Source organism: Nerophis lumbriciformis, linkage group LG10, assembly GCF_033978685.3.
Source record: "Nerophis lumbriciformis linkage group LG10, RoL_Nlum_v2.1, whole genome shotgun sequence".
In the NCBI taxonomy this organism is placed as follows: Eukaryota; Metazoa; Chordata; class Actinopteri; order Syngnathiformes; family Syngnathidae; genus Nerophis; species Nerophis lumbriciformis.
Window position 1 is genome coordinate 29,168,179 of NC_084557.2, and position 20,569 is coordinate 29,188,747.

Consider the following 20,569-nt stretch of genomic DNA (forward strand, 5'->3'; position numbering starts at 1 on the left):
GCGTAACATTGTCTGTTTATTTACATGGTATCAGTGTAGAAATATAGTAAACCCCTTCTATATACGTCATCAACCTGATTTGTATAAACTACCCTGAACTGTGAAATGCGGACCACACACTTCTACAGGGTTGATTGATTGAAACTTGTATTAGTAGATTGCACAGTTCAGTACATATTCCTTACAATTGCCCACTAAATAGTAACACCCGAATAAGTTTTTCAACTTGTTTAAGTCGGGGTCCACGTAAATCAATTCATGGTACAAATATATACTTTCATCATAATACAGTCATCACACAACCTATAGCTCCAGGAACTAGACAAGGAAAAAGGCCTATTAGGCCCTTTTTTACCGCCAGAACTTTCCTACTCACCCGGGTGAATAAAGTTCCCCCTAGGTTTCCACCAAAAACTAACCGGGTAGATTTAGTTCTTCAGTAAACTATCGAAGTTCCTCTGAGCTAGGTGGGACTTTTGGAAGGTACCCAAAACCTTTTCGGGGGCAGGCTGTACTGTCGAACGCTGATAGGTTGCAAACAGTTGTGTGCATAACACTTTTTTTTTTAAACAAATGACCGCCATTGCAGAATACGCGAGGACAACTTGTTTATATTATTTTTTCTAGTATATGTCTATTACAACAAACTTGACAACTAAGAGAAGGAAGAACAAAAGGAATATAGTAAACCCACTTATCCACATGTCATCAGCCTGATTGTATAAACTATCCTGAACTGTGAAATGTGATGATAACACAAACCACACACTTATACAGGAACCAAAAGTCTCTCCTGATTTGCTAATCTACTTGCTAATGTTCTCTTCCAAACTGGTTACTCACTGCTGTTACGCAGTTCCCATTAGCTTTCTGTTGAAATATGCAAAGCATTTATTATTTTCTTGTTTCACTACTTCACATTCCAGCTAACTTAGCACAATGGTTAGAATAGCTTGTCCTCTCCTTCTCTCTGCCCCCTGTGTGTCTGCTAACCCAGATAACAAATCATTTAAAAAAATGTCAGCTAATAGTTCTCCCTTGGATAGTTAGAATCAAACCTAGAACTAACATTTACAGAACATCAGCAATAACTGCCGCATTTTAGAACCGCCCCTATTGCTTTATTTGACATATGTAAATCGATGTTTGGACATTTGTCAATCGAGTCATGAATCGGTTACGTTCTAATTATGATGCATCTGAGAATGTATCATTGTTCCCATCTTTAATCATCTGCGATGATGCAAATTATATGATGACATCATATTGACCCCTACAAGTAAATGAGTGGGAAACAATTAGTGAAGCATAAGAAACACAAAACATGCAAAATAGTGTTTTTTTCTAACAGTTGTGTCTATTTATTTTAGATAATAAAAAAAATAAGTTGGTCAAAAGATTTCAGTGTGTGTATAATTACTTCTTGGGTACATTTAATAATACAGCGATAATAATGATAACCATGACAATTTTGGTCTCGATAACCGTAAATGAAATGTTCATATCATTACATTCCTAGTCATGATTATCTAATGTCGAAACAAAATGTTTGGAATAAATATAGCCCTTTTTTCTGTAACTGACATCGCTGTATTTGTCTTATTTTGCACAAACAGCATTTATTAGAGAAATGCATCCATGTCAATCACAGTAAAAGAAGCATACAGTGTTCAATCATTAGACAAGATGTGACCTGACATTAGTTTGAGGGAAGAGCTGCTGTATGTATTGGTATCGGTTGATACCGTTATCAGAATTGAACAGTATATTGATAAGACAGACTATATCGAGCGCCTCAAAATAATCAATCTCTAATCTCTAGTTTCGGCTGGTTATAAATCAACAAAAACCAATCAAACTATGTTTTTCTGAAAACTAAATGCTTAATCTATGAATAAACAAAGAAAAACAAAAAAAATACTTAGTTGACACCAAAGGGGAAAACACAGAAAAGCCAGCCAGCTGTGAAGCCTGAGGCTTAAAGCCAGACTGCCTCACATCCAAATACGGTACACAAGATACCTGTGACAAAACAGAGTGACTTTAAGATAGCAATTCTCATTCTGTAAATGAAAAAACAGCATTTTAAACAAGCGAAAGCAACATGGTTACAATCCTGCAGCTAGAAAAAAAAAACGAATTCTCAAATTATATAGATTATGCTGCAGTTACTGTTTATTCAATTGTTTTTTTTGATTGATTGATATATTTTTATTTCAAATATGCAAAAAAACAAGAGCAAGCCTGATCCAATACAGTGCTATAGCCTTAACAGCCATTATAACACAATGAAAACAATGGAGAATAAAAAACAAAAACAAATGAGCATTGGACTTTCTTGTTTTTTTTTTTTTTTTTTTTTTTTTTTACATATTTGAAAAGGAGTGAGAAGAAGTTTACACTTATTTAATCCCGCCCCTTTTTTTTTTTACCAGTTTATATAATAAATACAATTATACAGTAGGAATCGACCGATTATCGGCGCCAATATTTGGTATTTTGACATACCGGTATATGGGCATCGTAGGCCTGGGTGATATGGCCTCAAAATAAACTCTCTGATTTTATCACAAAAAATCGCATTTATGTTTTTTCCCCGATTTTTTTCCCACTTTTTAAACAAACCATTGAATACAAATTACCAAGATAATTTAAAAAAAACTGTTTTTGTTTATTTGTTCAAACACTACTAGATTGAAATGATACTGCACACACTGGAACTTACTCTTAGCAAAATTCTAATTTGAATAATGTTGTTCTTTTCAGACCAGATACAAATGTTACTTCTTATGGAATAATTTTCATGAAACTAAATAAATGATAGCTTGATTGGCAACACTAAATTCCCACCCCCCTTCGTCCCCGAGCCGGAGCTGGTGCACAAGGTGGAAAAGATCCGCTGGATCTAGTCGGTCTCACTTCGACGCACAGCAAGTGCTCTGGCTGGACTCTCTTCCACTCTGGCGTTGCCAGCAGTGAGAGGCGACGGTCACGGGTGGCAATACTTGTTACCTTGCGGCTCAGAGACTGTACGTTGGAGTTTAACCTGGTGGACGGGTGGGTAGACGGGTCCCCACTATTGTTTGTGCTTACGCACCAAATGACAGTTCAGACTACCCGTCCTCTTTGGATTTCCTAGAGGGAGTACTGGAGAGTGCTAACTCAGGTGATTCCTTTGTTCTACTGGGGGATTTCAATGCTCGCAATGGCAATAACAGTGAAACCTTTTAGACACTCGGGTGAAGAGAGGGGCGGAGCTTTCAACCAATCACCACCTAGTGAGGTGTAGGCTCCGTTGGTGGGGGAGGGTGCTGGACGGACCTGGCAGGCTCAAAAGCATAGTCAGGGTCCTACAGAGTCTCCCGTCAGAGAAAGTTTCAATTCCCACATCCGGAAAAACTTTCCAGGTCACTGCCGTTGTTGTGTCCTTGAGCAAGACGCTGTACCCACCTGCTACCAGTGCTACCCACACTGGTTTAAATGTAACTTAGATAATGGGTTGCACTTTGTAAAGCGCTTTGATTCAATAGACAAAAGCGCTATATAAATATAATTCACTTCACTTCACACAAACAAGGTCTTTGATTTACCATGAATGGATTAACGTGAACCCCGACTTAAACAAGTTGAAAAACGTATTCGGGCGTTACCATTTAGTGGTCAATTGTACAGAATATGTACTGTACTGTGCAATCTACTAATACAAGTCTCAATCAATCAATCAATCAATCAATCAATCAAGTGCCAAACTTGCCATCAAAACACTATCCCAATTGTTGACAAGAACATACAGCTATGGAAGCACATTCGATCTATTTATTAAGCAAAGGTAACACAAACCAGTGACAGATTAAAAAGAGCTGCCGTCAGAGCCGACAAACTGCCGCTGCTACCCTGCTAAGCTAACAAAACCAGCTCAAGCTAAAATTCCTGTGAGACTCAGACTGAGCATGGACTCGCTGACATCACACGTCACTAGGCAACAGGCACCGTCTTTTAAATGCACACACACAGACGCACACACTGCTCTCATATACAGTACCGGTACATACTTTATATTAAACTTATCTCAATTTTTTTTAGTAACACATTATTACTTCCCCTAGTAATTACATTTATTAAAGAGTAATTCCTTGAGGAATTTAATTACTTTTTTGGTAAAGTAACCAGTAACTATAATTAATTACTTTTTAAAAAGTAATTTTCAGAACACAGCCTGTCACACAGCATCATGAAGCAGTTGGCTAAAATATTTGTGTGTATGTCCTATAATAATGTTTACCTATAAAAACACCATTGTTAAAAGTCAATTATTGTCATGTTGCTGCTGACGTTAAAACATGTCCTCTTAAACCAGGGCACTTAATTTCACGTTCATTTGTGTTTTTGTTTGCTAAAGAATTGAGCATAGCCAAATGTTTTTTTTTAAAAGAAGATTGCAGATTATAGTTGACTTTTCTTGTATTATTTTCAAGGCTTTTTCTTTTTTCTCATCTCAAAACATTTAAAAAATTTGGATGCTATTGTTTAAAACCTACTTTCCTCACTTGTTTGTACCTGTTTTTGTGTATTTGCGATCCCAATCAGTCCCGAAATGTTTTAAATCAAGGCATGGTGGAGATGTTTAGTTATGTCAACGGATATTTGCAAGTATAGGTTAGATCATGGGCCAAACTATATCGGGATATGAGTTTTGATCCATATCGCCCAGCCCTACATTCGTGTTAGCAACAGTGCTAGCACCGTTTAGGGATGTTCTTTTTGTTTAATTGAGCGTTACAGTACGACTTATGATGGCAATGTGTTTATATGTATGAGTGCACATTTGTATGTTGTTTGAGTGTCAATTGCTGGTAATCCGAAACGTGACTTGTTTCCGGAAGTGAAAACCAGTGGTAGTCGACCAAGCTAAGATACATATACATACATATATATATATATACATACATATATCTATATATATACATATACATACATATATATACACATACATACATACATACATACATATATATATATATATATCTATATATATACATACATATATACACATACATACATACATATATATTGTATATATATATATATATATATATATATATACTGTATATATATATATATATATATATATATATATATATATATATATATATATATATATATATATATATATATATAAAATTGGCAAAATGACAATGTATAAGACTACTAACTACCAGAAAACGAACTGAAAAGTACAAATTGCAACTGCGATTTGAGCGAGCGCATCCAGATTTGTGAGCGTGTAATACAAGGTGTGCGCGCGCATTCAGTAGTGCTTGCGTGTAAAACAATCTGCGTGTGTGTATCTGAGGTGTGTCTACATTTAATCAACCACGGAAGACACCACGCAGGTTAAACAAGATTGTATTACACGCAGCACTTCTGATTGCGCGAGCACACCTTGTATTACACGCTCACAAATCTGGATGCGCTCGCTCAAATCGTACACGGCAGAAGTGTTGCAAAAGTCAAGTGTAAAAAAGACAACCGATAGAGTATTCCTGCTTCTGGCGGATCATAGCTACGCACGCACAGATTGTATTACACGCATGCACTTCTAAATGCGCACACACAAGTTGTATTACACGTTCACAAATCTGGATGCGCTCGCTCAAATCTTATAGGGCAGAAGTGTCACAAAAGTCACGCGTAAGTAAGTATCAAGGGTTCTTTTTGATTAGGGACAGACAACTTAATAACACACACACGCAGATCTAAAACAAACGTACGCAGATCTGAATACACACACTCGGACTGATATACAGACACACAAATTGGAGATTGAGACACGCGTTTGCAAATAATTTTGCTACAATAATACTTCCATAGATGACACTTGTTAAAAGTCACATAACAAAAACTAAGATGATGACAGCTATTCTGGGAACAATGAAATCAATGTAAAACAAGAGGAGGATGATATAATAAATGCGTTGTATTTGGAAAAGGACAATCTGAGCCATACTCCTATTAAACAATACATTTTAGTTTAAAACGGTAATACTAACTGTCTGTAGTTTTACCGTGGTTATCATTATTACCATTTGTTGTTCCATCCTTAATTGGCTCCCATTTAAATCTTTGGGTTTTGCCCTCAAAGTAATTGTTTCACCCATTTCTTAGTGGTTTCGTTTTCCCTATTTGGTCCAGTTCTGTTGTTCTTGGACTGCATTCGCACTTGACTAAACAAACCATACGAAAAAAGCCAACAAAGTCAAGTGTAAATGCACCCTTAATACCTGTATATGCATTTCAATAATTAATCAACCATAGACTGTGGTTTTGCCGTTATTTTTAACCACCAGGAGCGATTAAAAGGAAGTATGGGCAATTATCCACTTCATTAATTCAAGACATTTTCCTCTTTTCATCGCAAGTCTGATTAAACCTTAAGATGTGTTAGTAAAACCTCCAGGAAGAGCATTTTTTTCATTCTTGTCACACAGAATGTTAAATGTAGTAGACTATAAATTGCTTTTGAAATATTTTAGACATTAAATTAAATCATTGTAATTTCTATGTTTGTATGTTTGCTACCTTATACGACAAAAAACTCTTACTATAGCAGGTTGTCATCAGGATAATTGAAAATAAGGGAAACAAGACAGTAGTGGACAGTAGTGGACAACAACACAGCAGTGTAGATCGTAAGCAGCACCAAGTTCCTGGGGGTGCAGGTAACTGACAATGTGACCTGGTCCCTTCACACCGGAGCTCTTGTAAAAAGAGCTCAGCAGCCTGCAAAGCCTCAGACTGGAAGTCTCTGCAGAGAGTGGTGAGGACGGCGGAAAAGATCATTAGGACTCTTCTTCCTCTTATCCAGGAAATTGCAAATAGCCACTGCATAACCAGGGCTCAGAAAGTCTGTAGAGACTCCTCCCACCACCACCAAGGACTGTTTTCACTGCTGGACTCTAGAAAAAGGTTCCACAGCCTCCGTAGCAGAACCTCCAGGTTCTGTAACAGCTTCTTCCCTCAGGCCATAAGACTCTTGAACGCATCAAAACAATCCCCTCAATTCCCCCCCAAAAACGGATTAACTCGCTGGAATATAAAGACAATATAACATACATCTATAAACCAGACACGATTGCTCTAAGACTGCAAGGGAAGCTCAGCTTCCCCTAAAATGTCAAAAAATAAGTGATTAAATATATAGCGTTGTGTGCACATGTTATTGACTAAATATGCGCTACAACGCGCTCTTTTGTTCAGAATCAGCTTCTTATCACTGGTAACGACGCAGCTTTTCTCTCTCTCATTCCCGCAGCTTCACCGTGCTTTAAACAGTGTAGACGCTGGCCGTCCACAGAGTTCAATGGGGAAGCATACATTGCAGCAAAACGAGACCAGTCTTTGGATAAATGCTGGGCTTTGTGCCGCCCATCGGACGCTCAGCGTCTCTGGGGGGCAGTGGGCTGGCCTGGACGCTCAACTTCTACATGATGATTGGATAATCTGTCTAAGGCTGATTCCCTTTTTGATTGACAGCGAAATGAGCGAATCAGCGATCTTGTGTTGTGAACATCCGTGGGAGCATTCTAAAATATTCATTCTGTTGTTCTGAGTTGAATCGGAGACTTTCCTAAACCTCTTAGCGACATTTTCTTTGTTAAAAACGACTAGCGACAAATAAAGCTTTTATTTCTGGTGTTTTTTTGGGTTTGAAGACTGACTTCTTTCACTCTGCAGTTTCTGTCCCTACCGAGCAGCGGGTGCTGCTGAGCCCCTCCAGCATCTCAAAGCAATCACAGGCGGACACACTTTGCACTAGCCTCGTGCCAGTCCCAGCTAGCGAGCTAGCTAAGTAGCAAGCTGCACATAATGGCAGATAATTGAAAAATTGTTTAACAACAGATTGGACAAATTCATGAATAAAAATGAAACACTCACAGACAACCAATACGGATACAGAGCCAACATCTCAACATCAATGGCATTAATCGAAATAACGGAAGAGATCACCAATGCAATAGATTTTTAAAAATGTGCTGCTACAGTGTTTATGGACCTAACAAAAGCATTTGACGCAATCAATCATAATATCTTAATAGACAAATTAAAACGGTATGGAATCAGAGGGTTGGTCTTATACTGGGTAAGAAGCTACTTAACCAACAGAAAGCAATACGTGCAGATAGGCGAATACGCTTCTACAGAGACCTCAGGTCTCAGGGATCAATACTACAGGCTAGGGCTGGGCGATATGGCCTTTTTTTAATATCGCGATATTTTAAGGCCATATCGCGATACACGATATATATCTCGATATTTTGCCTTAGACTTGAATGAACACTTGATGCATATAATCACAGCAGTATGATGATTCTATGTGTCTACATTAAAACATTGTTCTTCAGACTATATTAATATATGCTACTTTAAAACTTTCATGCAGAGAAGGAAATCACAACTAAAAACATCACTATTTTTTTCATACGGTGTTGATCTGGAAATGTTTGCCTCGGCATTTTGATGGTGTGGGCGTGTGGCACCGAACGGAGATGTTGACATGCGGAGTAAGCACTCTTCATTCTCTAGCAGGTGACTTTTCAAATGATGCTACATATTAGCAGTAATGCTACTTTTTATAGCAACGCTTTTGCCCCACACTTGACAAATTACGGTTGTCTGTTCGACATATTCCCACTTGAAGCCAAACCACCGCCAGACGATGGACCTCCTGCTGTTTTTTGGGGGAATTAATTCTTCCTTCATTTGTTACCAGATTCGCACCTTCTCTCTCTCGTATTACCACTCGCACGGCTGCGCTAGCATCACAGCTAACGTTACCCATGCTGCTGCGCGAGGGCGTATACGTATGTGACGTATGACGCGACAGTATGTGACGTGTGTAAGAAAGTGCGCTTGTCTGTCTGTGAGAAGGAGAGACAGGAAAGAGCGAGGAGAGCCTGTAGTGTAATGCCAGCAGCTAAAAGCAACTGCGTGAGAACGTGTACTCGAATATCACGATATAGTCATTTTCTATATCGCACAGAGACAAACCCGCGATATATCGCGTATATCGATATATCGCCCAGCCCTACTACAAGCAACTGTTAGTTAGTATTATTGCAGATGATACAAATGTGTCTTGTTCAGGAGTTTAAAGAACAAGTGTTCACAAAGTACAAATGAGAACCATTGTGATGAATATCTTGTACTTTTAAAAAAACAGAAAATAGATAATGATTATTTATGTATTTAAAATGTGTTTACTAACTCATGGTATTTTTATTTATTTATTCACTGTACTGTTACAAAGAGAGATCAAGTTCCCAATTTTCTTTGTTAAAAACGACTAGCGACAAATACAGCTTCTATTTTTGGTGTTTTTTTATGTTTGGAGACTGACTTCTTTCACTCTGCAGTTTCTGTCCCTACCGAGTAGCGGGTGCTGCTGAGCCCCTCCACCGTCTCAAAGCAATCACAGGCGGACACACTTCGCACTAGCCTCGTGCCAGTCCCAGCTAGCGAGCTCACTAGGTAGCAAGCTGCACATAATAGCAGATAATTTGAATGTTGTGGACCGGATTTTGGCGAAGCCATTTGATGGTCTTCCTTACGAAGAAAAACTTCAAATTAAATAGGAGGGCAGACCAACTCCTCAGACTAATTTGGTGCAAAAGTAACAGGTCTTTTCAGCTAACCTGGTATGACAAAGTGAGCTGGCTGACTGGAAGTGTTGTAACAAATAAAATTTACTGTTGGCCACGCCTCTTGATTAGAGATGTCTGATAATATTGGACTGCCGATATTATTGGCCGACAAAGGCTTTAAAATGCAACATCGGAAATTATCAGTATCGGTTTCAAAATTATCGGTATCGGTTTCAAAGAGTAAAATTTATGATTTTTTAAAACGCCGCTGTGTACACGGCCATAGGGAGAAGTACAGAGCGCCAATAAACCTTGAAGGCACTGCCTTTGTGTGCGGGCCCAGTCACATAATATCTACAGCTTTTCACACACACGAGCGAATGCAAATCATACTTGGTCAACAGCCATACAGGTCACACTGAGGGTGGCCGTATAAACAACTTTAACACTGTTACAAATATGCGCCACACTGTGAACCCACACCAACCAAGAATGACAAACACATTTCGGGAGAACATCCGCACTGTAACACAACATAAACACAACAGAACAAATACCCAGAACCCCTTGCAGCACTAACTCTTCCGGGATGCTACAATATACACCCCCCCCCACCCCACCTCAACCCCGCCCACCTCAACCTCCTCATGCTCTCTCAGGGAGAGCATGTCCCAAATTCCAAGCTGCTGTTTTGAGGCATGTTAAAAAAAATAATGCACTTTGTGACTTCAATAATAAATATGGCAGTGCCATGTTGCCTTTTTTTTTTCCATAACTTGAGTTGATTTATTTTGGAAAACCTTGTTACATTGTTTAATGCAGTAGTTCTCAACATTTGTTCAGTGATGTACCCCCTGTGAAAATTGTTCTAATTCAAGTACCCCCTAATCAGAGCAAAGCATTTTTGGTTGAAAAAAAGAGATAAAGAAGTAAAATACAGCACTATGTCATCAGTTTCTGATTTATTAAATTGTATAACAGTGCAAAATATTGCTCATTTGTCGTGGTCTTTCTTGAACTATTTGGAAAAAAAGATATAAAAATAACTAAAAACTTGTTGAAAAATAAACAAGTGATTCAATTATAAATAAAGATGTCTACACATAGAAGTAATCAACAACTTAAAGTGCCCTCTTTGGGGATTGTAATAGAGATCCATCTGGATTCATGAACTTCATTCTAAACATTTCTTCACAAAAAAAGAAATCTTTAACATCAATATTTATGGAACATGTCCACAAAAAAATCTAGCTGTCAGCACTGAATATTGCATTGTTGCATTTCTTTTCACAGTTCTTTTTGACAGACATTTTAGTGAGAAACCTTGTGCTTCACTGAGTTTATGAACTTACATTCATATTTTGTTTAAGTATTATTCAATAAATATATTTATAAGGGATTTTTGAATTGTTGCTATTTTTAGAATATTAAAAAAAAATCTCACGTACCCCTTGGCATACCTTCAAGTACCCCCAGGGGTACGCGCACCCCCATTTGAGAACCACTGGTTTAATGCATCCAGCGGGGCATCACAACAAAATTAGGCATAATAATGTGTTAATTCCACGACTGTATATATCGGTATCGGTAATTAAGAGTTGGACAATATCGGAATATCGGCAAAAAAGCCATTATCGGACATCTCTACTCTTGATGAAACCACCTCAGGGATGTGTTGTCGGGTCAAAAGTGGGTTTTGGGGATCTTTCTAACTTTGACAGGGCATACAAAAGGCATGGACAAAGTTATGAACATGTGAGTGCATGTTCAAGGTTAAGTTGCCTGAGCCGAGAGACCAGCATGCGCCACTACTCTCAACGTGGATGCATATGCAAAAGTGCAATATATTTATCTGTACAGTAAATCTATTTATATGCCCCTTATTGCTCTTTTATCCTGCACTACAACGAGCTAATGCAACGAAATTCCGTTCTGATCTGGCTAACTACAACTTTCTTCTACCAGCAAGCTCGTTGCTACGACAACACAACACTACTCATACTCACCCTGTTGTTAGCAGCTTGCAGCTTCTGTCAAGTTCACAAGGTGCTAAGCAGTAGCAGCAAACTTTGGATGACGAAGTAAAAACCTTCACACTCTCTTGAGGAAAAAAACACGGTAAAAATCATCCAGGCAATAGAAATACAAAACCCCTCATATTTCCCCTGAAATATCAGAATACATGTTGGATATGTTTGTGAAAAGGAGGAATGATGTTTGTTGTTGGTGTGTTGTCTGACTGGGGAAGCGGAAGCGGAAACAGAAGACAAAGAATACAACAGCGCAGAGTTGGGAGTCAGTCTTTTTAGACAGCGCTGTCATATTTGCTCAGGACAAACGAAGTATTGCACCGAGCAACGCTAAATTAAACATTACTCCGGGCACGTTTTACACCAAAATCATTTTTGGACTTAAACAAAGTATAAAAATGAAACATCTACTTATATGTATGGAAATGTAATTGTTATCACTCATTATATATTTTTGGATCATTGAGGATTATCACTTTGTTTGATAGCAAACACTCAGCAATGTCCAAACACTTTAAAGACAGAAAATGCTCAAAAACCAAAAAACCCATAAAGATTATTAAAAGATGCAACAGGAATGGGCCAATCAATCATTTTATAATAAATATCATTTGTAAATACGTGAAAAAAATAACTCTAAAATATTTCTCAGATGGAAATGTAAAAAATGACAATACGTTCAGTTTTAGTTTATTTCGAACATGCATACAATACAATTATAATGTAATGCATCACATTGTTCCAGTTGTTTCATTAAAGCACGTCCGAAAAGGAGTAGGAATAAGCAGAGTTTATTCAATCCTACCCCTTTTTATATCATAGCAATTGTTTCCCATTTCCTTGTTCTCTGTTTGTAACATAACAGTGAATAAATAAATAATTAATATACCCTAATAAGTAAACAAATATTAAATACATAAATCATCATTAAAAAATATATTTAAAAAAAATCAAGATGTTCATCATAATTGTTCTTCTTTGTACTTTGTGAACACTTGTAGTTTGAACAGTCCGTTAAACTGGATCATATTGCTACTTTGTTTGATTTCTTTGGTTAATCCATTCTATAATTGAATTCCACATACGGATATGCTAAAGGTTTTAAGTGTTGTACGCGCATACAAATGTTTTAAATTAGACTTTTCTCTAAGGTTATATTCCTCCTCTTTTGTTAAGAAGAATTGTTGTACATTCTTGGGTAGCAGGTTATAGTTTGCTTTCTACATAATTTGTTTTAGTATGAACAAAGTAGTTGGTAGCTTCAATAAGTACATTGTGAACATTGGACCAAATCTGGGGGAAAAGATTCCAGATCCTGAGTCAGTTGAGGACTTGAATGACACTATAGACAGAAATCCCCACTCGATGTTCCTCAAAGGTGTGACAAAAGAGGAAGTAATCGATATTATGAAAAAAAGTAAATCCAAGACATCAGCTGATTGTAACGGAATTGAAATGCCATCCATCCATCCATTTTCTACTGCTTATTCCCTTCGGGGTCGCGGTGGGCGCTGGAGCCTATCTCAGCTACAATCGGGCGGAAGGCGGCGTACACCCTGGACAAGTCGCCACCTCATCACAGGGCCAACACAGATAGACAGACAACATTCACACTCACATTCACACACTAGGGCCAATTTCGTGTTGCCAATCAACCTATCCCCAGGTGCAGCAAAAGTCGTACCAATTTATACGACTGGAGACAAACACCAGTTTACAAACTACAGACCTGTTTCTCTACTTCCACAATTTTCTAAAATTATCAAAAAATTGTTTAACAACAGATTGGACAAATTCATGAATAATTAAAGCAGCAAGCAGTGATGGACGGGACCGACTTTGAGGGCTCATAAAATCCAAACCGGAGTAGTAATTAAAACTCTTTCATCAACTTTTAATCAGAAGGGTTCAATCTCTCTCCTGTGCTAATTTGAAGCCGACACGACAAACACGCTCAGAGGAGATAATGTTTGAAAAAAGGTGACTGTTTTTACAAAACTTTTGTTTTGAAGGGGGAATTGCAAACTTCCTGTTGATTTTTGCTGGGGGTTGTCAGTGTATGAAATATAGGTCTAAGTGAGACCTACATAGAGGTTTTTGTTTCATGTCTCTACGACATTCCTACTGAGAGTTACAGGCAGTTTTGTCTGTGTTTTCTTCCTAGGGGGTGCTAGAGCGCAATTTTGAATTTTGGGGTTTGGTTTTTTGATTAGATCGCAATTTTTGCTAGTCCCGATGTGTGTGTTCAATTTGGTGAGTTTTGAAGCATGTTAAAGGGGTCAAATTACAGCTCAAAGAGGCGGCGGTATAATAATAAAACGCTATAAATTCAATAGGGTCCTCTGTCCCAAAGGGACTCGGTCCGTAAAAATGAAGCGCTCACAGACAACCAATACGGATACAGAGCCAACATCTCAACATCAATGGCATTAATCGAAATAGCGGAAGAGATCACCAATGCAATAGATTTTTTTAAATGTGCTGCTACAGTTTTATGGACCTAACAAAAGCATTTGACGCAATCAATCATAATATCTTAATAAACAGATTAAAAAGGTATGGAATCAGAGGGTTGGTCTTATACTGGGTAAGAAGCTACTTAACCAACAGGAAGCAATATGTGCAGATAGGCAAACACACTTCTACAGATATCTCAGGTCTCAGGGATCAATACTACAAGGAACTGTGTAAAGTTACAAAAGTTAGTATTATTGCAGATGATAGAACTGTGTTTTGTTCAGAAGAGAACACACAGAAGCTAATACAAATAATAACATAAGAAATTAACAAATTAAAAAGATGGTTTAACAAAAACAGACTATCTTTGAATCTCAGTAAAACCAAAATAATGCTACTCTGTAACAGTAGAAGGGAAAGTCAAACACAAATACAATCTGGACCAAAAATCACTCCATATTCTCTGCTGCTCGCTAGTGTTACCATATCTGACTTATTGTGTAGAAATATGAGGAAACAGCTACAAATGAGCGCTTCATTCACTAACGGTGTTACAAAAAAGATCAGTTAGAATAATACATAATGTTGGATATAGAGAACATACAAACCCTTTTTTATTTTGAATCAAGAATGTTGAAATTCAATGACCTGGTGCATTTGCAAATAGCTACAATTCTGTACAAAACAAACTATAACCTGCTACGGTAGCAGGCTATAGTTTGTAGTGCTACCCAAGAATGTACAACAATTATTCTCAACAAAAGAGGAGAATTCGCCTCCTGAGTCCTGTGATGCCCAGCATGTTGTAGGCAGCCCGGGTCAAGAAGTTCTGCCTGCCACAGCTCAGCCCATGACACCTTTTGCTCCATCTTGCTCCCATCTTGTCCAAGTTCCCTGTTGCCGCATTCCAACCATCCTGCTGGTGCGCTCCTCCTCCACCGATGCTCGCACCTCTTCCCTGATAAGTGATCTTTTGTCCTTTCCCTGAGCCTTGTCATATTGACGTGTTGTGCTATTCCCTAGGCCAAATCTTCCACAGGTCACTGCTTCTACCAGTGCCCGGTGCTGTAGCCCTGACTCAGCATCTTCCACCACCTTGGATGCCTTAAACTTCCATCCTGGCCTCAGTTCTATTCCAGCCTAAGAGACTTTTGGATCGGATGAGTTTCGGTATTTCAGCACTTTCCTAGTTTGGCTCACCATAAATTTGTCAATCAAGCTCCTGATGGGATGCTTCAGCATGTTGTTCCGGCCATAAAGTGCAATGCTGCTCAGGCTCTGTTGAAGACCCAACCACTTCCGAAGAAACCGACGGACTGTCATATCCCTCGATTGTGGAACTCAACACATCATAGACCAAGAGAGCCCAGAGTATACATGGAAGGATGCCGTGCGTATCCACGCTTTGAACTTTTCAGGTAATCCTGACTTATCCACTAAGTGTAGCCAATCCTGCAGCTCTAAGTTGGTTTTATAGATGGAAGCTTTGTCTCTCAGGCTGCAATCCAACCCTTTCCCCAGGCTCTTTACTGGTTTCTCTATGATTGGTGGTGTCTGGCTGTTGCCAAGTGCTGGTTGCTGGTGACCTTTCCTCTTTTTAGCACAGAGGATTTGGACTTTTGTAGCCTAAAACTCATGCGAGCCCATTTGATTAGCTCTTCCAAACTCTTGAGAATCCACTTGTTCTTGCAGGAACATGAGGTGTTGTTACTGTAAGGTCATCTATAAAGGCCCAAATCGGCGGCTGGCGAACAGCAGATTTGGTAAGTTGCCCTCTGCACAAAAAGCATAACCAAAACAGTGCAACCTGTAATGATACCTTTCTCGGGTTGTGCCAATCTGATGTTATATATTAATTAGAAACTCTGAAGCTGAAACTGTTATAGTAGTCCATAACAATATGGCTCCATGCCTGGGGCATGTAGCCATATGTGTTTGAGAGGTCTAACCACAGCACCACCAGATCCCCCTTGTTCTCCCAAGCTTCCCCGATAAGCTGGGTGCCCACTCCTGTATGCTCCAAACACCCCGGCACCTGCAGGATCCCACCTTTCCAGACCGCCGTGTCTATGTAGGCGTTACATAGGAGGTAGTCTGTCAGGCGCCATGCAACAATGCCAAAGAACACTTTCGTTTCAACACTGAACAGGGAGCTGGATCTAAACTAATCAATGGTCTTTGACTCTTCTCCTTTGCAATCCACACACATGCGAATAGCCATAGGTCAGCCACCTTACTCTTCCTCTATGTTACCTTCAGTATCTTCTAGTGACTGCGAAGTAACTTTGGGCAGTTCTTGTAAATCTTGTAAGGTATCCCGCTCGGCCCTGGTGCTGAGCTAGCTCTTGCCTTGTTGACCACCTCTTGGATATCCCTCCAGCAAAGCTCCTTCTCATCTAAATCCAGAGTTGGTGCAGGTGGATCAATCAGAGACTGACAATAGCCAAGATCTTGCTCCATGTTGTCATCATTAAAGGAGTTTCTTAGGTGGCGTCCGATTTCTTCTCTGGAGCAGTTTAGCTGACCTCTGTTTTCTGCCTGAGCAGTTTCTTGGTGAGGCTAAAGGGGTTTGATAGAAATGTAACCCTCTTCCTGGCCCTCTCTTTCCTCCTCTTCCTGTGACACTCACCTCACCTCAATGCCATTAATGTCTTGGGGAGAATGTTATGTAACTCTGAAAGGGATTCCCTCTCCCCCTTCCTTGCCTTCCAGATGAGCAACTTGAGGCTCTTCAATTCTTGCCGGGGCTGGTGGATCTGATTTGCTCTATTGCTCAATGTGTAAGGGAGACTCTCTGCTGATCTCCTCTTCTCCAACCCAAACCTCATAACTACCAGACTGATGATGATACTTGTCATTTTGTAGAGATATCAATCGACTTCACCCTTGGCGGATGTCTCCAAGATGCAATCAGTATCTTCATTGAACTGGAGCCATTCCTTATGATTATTGGCTTGAGGTCACTTGACCAGATGATGTTCTGATGTTTTGCGTGGGTTTAAAGCTTGTGTCACATGGAAATTCTGGGCACTGTGGGTTGACTCTGGGCCTAGCTCCTCCTGTGTCTCACCACGGCTGTTCCATGAGCGCTGTGTTACATATTTTTTCCACATACAGCCCATCTTGGCCTGGTGAATCTTCAGGCCTTGTAGGTTTTTACACACTTTCCCACAGAAACATTCGGTACTCATTGTCGTATATGAACGCTTAACTCTCTAGATCAACTTTAGATCTATCTGTTGATATGAGGTTTTTGTTTATCGTTTATGCTTTTGTATGTTGTATACCCTTTTTGTGAAAGAAAACTGATTTTTTTTTATGGAGCAAACCATTAACAATATAAATGTAAAAATAACAATTAAACAATAACAATAACATTAATAGAATGACAATAACGACAAGGAGGTAACAAACAGACTCACTGAGAATGTCTGTTACAGACCAAAGATCTTTGCAAGTGGGCCTGTGGCAAAGTGAAAGTGAACTACTTTTTTTCTGTCAGTACACATTGTGCATTGTTTAGCTTGTGCACTGCCTAGGCTGGGATTGCTGCCGCTGCTCCCTCTTTTGACCTGCAGCCCTGCTTTGGAGGACTAACTATGCTGCTGACTGCATGACAGGCAGGTGGGTCCTTGTGGCCTTTGCTGGCGCAATGACGGCTCTGCCTAAAGTCTCCAAAAAATGTGCTGTGTGTAACCTTTTGTGCCATTCCATGTGGGTTCAATGTTTGTAAAAAAACACAAAGGCATTGTAACAGGAAATGTCCACCATATGATGAAAAAGGGTATGGGGTCGCTTCCTGCAGGTGTAGATGCAGTACAGCATTTGTCAAATGTGAGTTACACCAAAATTGATGCAAAATTGTGATTTTCTAGTCAAAAATGTTTTCCCCAAGATCTTGAACCTCTGGCAAGCGCTCGGGTTGCATGAGTCTGGCTGCTGTAATGGTAACATGGCTGCAAACTTTGCAGCTAAATTGCAAACTTCAAACATGCATTCAAAAACAAACACTCAGCTACACCACCAATGGGAGAAGAGAAGGGCTAATTACACTGTCTCTATTGGTTGCATGGCTAAACATGTTTTTGTGAAGCTGCATCAGAGCATCTTTGATCTATAGATCAAACAGGCTGTGGACTTGGTTGAGTTGATAGTTTCATACATCCATCCATTCACTTTCTACCACCTGTGCCGCGGGGGTAGCTGGAGCCTATTCCAGCTGCATTCGGGTGGAAGGCGGGGTACACACTGGACAAGTTGCCACCTCATTGCAGCGTTCCAGACATGAATACACAAAATATATTTATATATTATATTATGTTATATTTGCATGTTTGCACATATTTGCAACTTGGGTTTTACATAATCAATCAATCAAAGTTTATTCATACAGCCCTTAATCACAAGTGTCTCAAAGAGCCGCACAAGCCACAACGACATCCTCGGCTCAGATCCCACATCAGGGCAAGAAAAAACTCAACCCAATGGGCACAATGAGAAACCTCAGAGGGGACTGCAGATGTGTGGACCCCCTCCCCTGGGCGACCGGTGCAATGGATGTCGAGTGGATCTAGTTAATAGTGTTAGAGTCCAGTCCATAGTGTGGCCAGCAAGGGATCATCTTGAGTGGATACAAGTCAGCAGCGCAGAGAGGCCCCCATACACAATGGCATAAAACAACGCCTTGTACATACGACATCCTGCAAAAGCCAACACATTTGTATGTGGCTCAAATGTGTCAGTACACACACGTATCCATGCACATGTGTGTGCATGTGCAATAAATTATATGTAACCACATTCGCACAATGTTACTACCATGGCCGTAATTACCATTGAGGAGACAAAGGTCATGTCCTTGGTATTATTTTAGGAGACAAAAGGATGATGATCTAACTGACTGTAAATGTAATTTGTGTAGAATGTAGATAATCCTCTCTCAATCTACGATCTTTGGTCATGCACAGCCCGCTGCAACTGCAACAACGTAGCGCAAATAAGTCCACTTTCACTTTAAACATTATCCGATCCGAAATGTGCTGTCAACATAACGTTAACATTAAATTATACTGGTGTAACTACTGATGGTTTCACATGAATGAAACTGATGTGAAACGCTATCAGTATGATAACGTTAGTCAGGTGCCGCCCCGTCCTAAATGCAGAAGACGCGCTCTGCATAGGGCTTTGTTTTGGGTGAAGAAGCACATCAAATTGTACATTTTTGAATGACAAGGTGCTTCATATAAAACCTTACCCCAAATGTATACCGGCCACATCATGCTCTGTTACTGATAAAAATATGGAAGCAAGATTTTCTCCGTCACTTCCGGTGACTTCGTGGTGGACGTCATTAGTACTTGCAGTGCAATGCTGAAGGTCTTGGGTTCTAACCCTGCTCGTGGTCGAAAATTCGGCATGTTTCTTAAATTTATGTTTTAATGATGTTGAAAATGGTTTAATATGCTACAGTTCATGATATTAATAAAAAAGTGGACTGTTACAAAATCATGCTGATTATTAAAATGTCACGACGGGGGGGTCGCAGCTTGCTGCGCGGTTGTTCTTTCAGGATGCAAAAAGACGGCTCCGGACGAAGGCGTAAAGGGAGGATTGGATTTATTAACATAAATCACTCAACTACCAAAAACACAAACAACACAACAAAAAAAAGGCAAGCGTGCCTAAAACACATGAAGCTACTATTTAGCAGAAGCTATGGCATAGAACATGAACACTTACTTGGTCAGAACGTGACGTAAACAATGAAGCCAGGCCGACTGACTGGCAAAGGCAACTTAAATAACGCCTCTGATTAGTGCTCGGGAAGCAGGTGAGCGGGCGAGCACTAATCAGAGACAGGTGAACACAATAAGTCGCCATGGTGACAAAAGCAAACAAGGAAGCCTAAACGGGAACTAAAGAAGTCCAAAACTAACAGAACATAACTAAACGAAACATGATCTGGACCATGGATCATGACATAAAGATGTTAGATGAGTGACAGATAGTTAAAGCTCAATTAAAGCTTTTGGTATTCTGGAAATTCATTTTGTTTCTCAAGGTAATATAATTTATATGGTATTGGGATACCCATGATTTAAGCCTTTCAAAGTTCGTCTTGGATAACCAATTTTCTTATTGGTCAATTCCTGTAGGGCTCTGGTCACTACCAACTCACTAACATGTTTTTTATTGCACACAAGTTGTTGGCAGGCCTTTGATTTTCAAAGCAACAATGCGTCTAATACAGGGATCGGCAACCCAAAACGTTGAAAGAGCCATATTTGACCAAAAATACAAAAAACAAATCTGTCTGGAGCTGCAAAAAATAAAAAGACTTATATAAGTGTTATAATGAAGGCAACACATGACGTAAGTGTCTATAGTAGCTATAATAGCCTACTATCAAAATTACTTTAAAAGTCTTATATAAATGTT

The 20,569-nt window shown here is 39.4% G+C and overlaps 1 protein-coding gene across 3 annotated transcripts in view; it reads right to left on the reverse strand.

Moving 5' to 3' along the window:
• det1 (DET1 partner of COP1 E3 ubiquitin ligase) overlaps positions 1-19,893 on the reverse strand; it is a 51,746-nt gene extending 31,853 nt beyond the window's left edge. For 2 of the 3 annotated variants that reach the window (XR_009816119.1, XM_061969886.1), the window contains exon 1: positions 11,648-11,905. The gene's annotated coding sequence lies outside the window, so the exon portion shown is untranslated. Of the gene's footprint in view, positions 1-11,647; positions 11,906-19,870 lie in introns of those variants that run through there. The other variant, XM_061969887.1, reaches the window with a different exon arrangement.
• Positions 19,894-20,569: the final 676 nt, after the last annotated feature.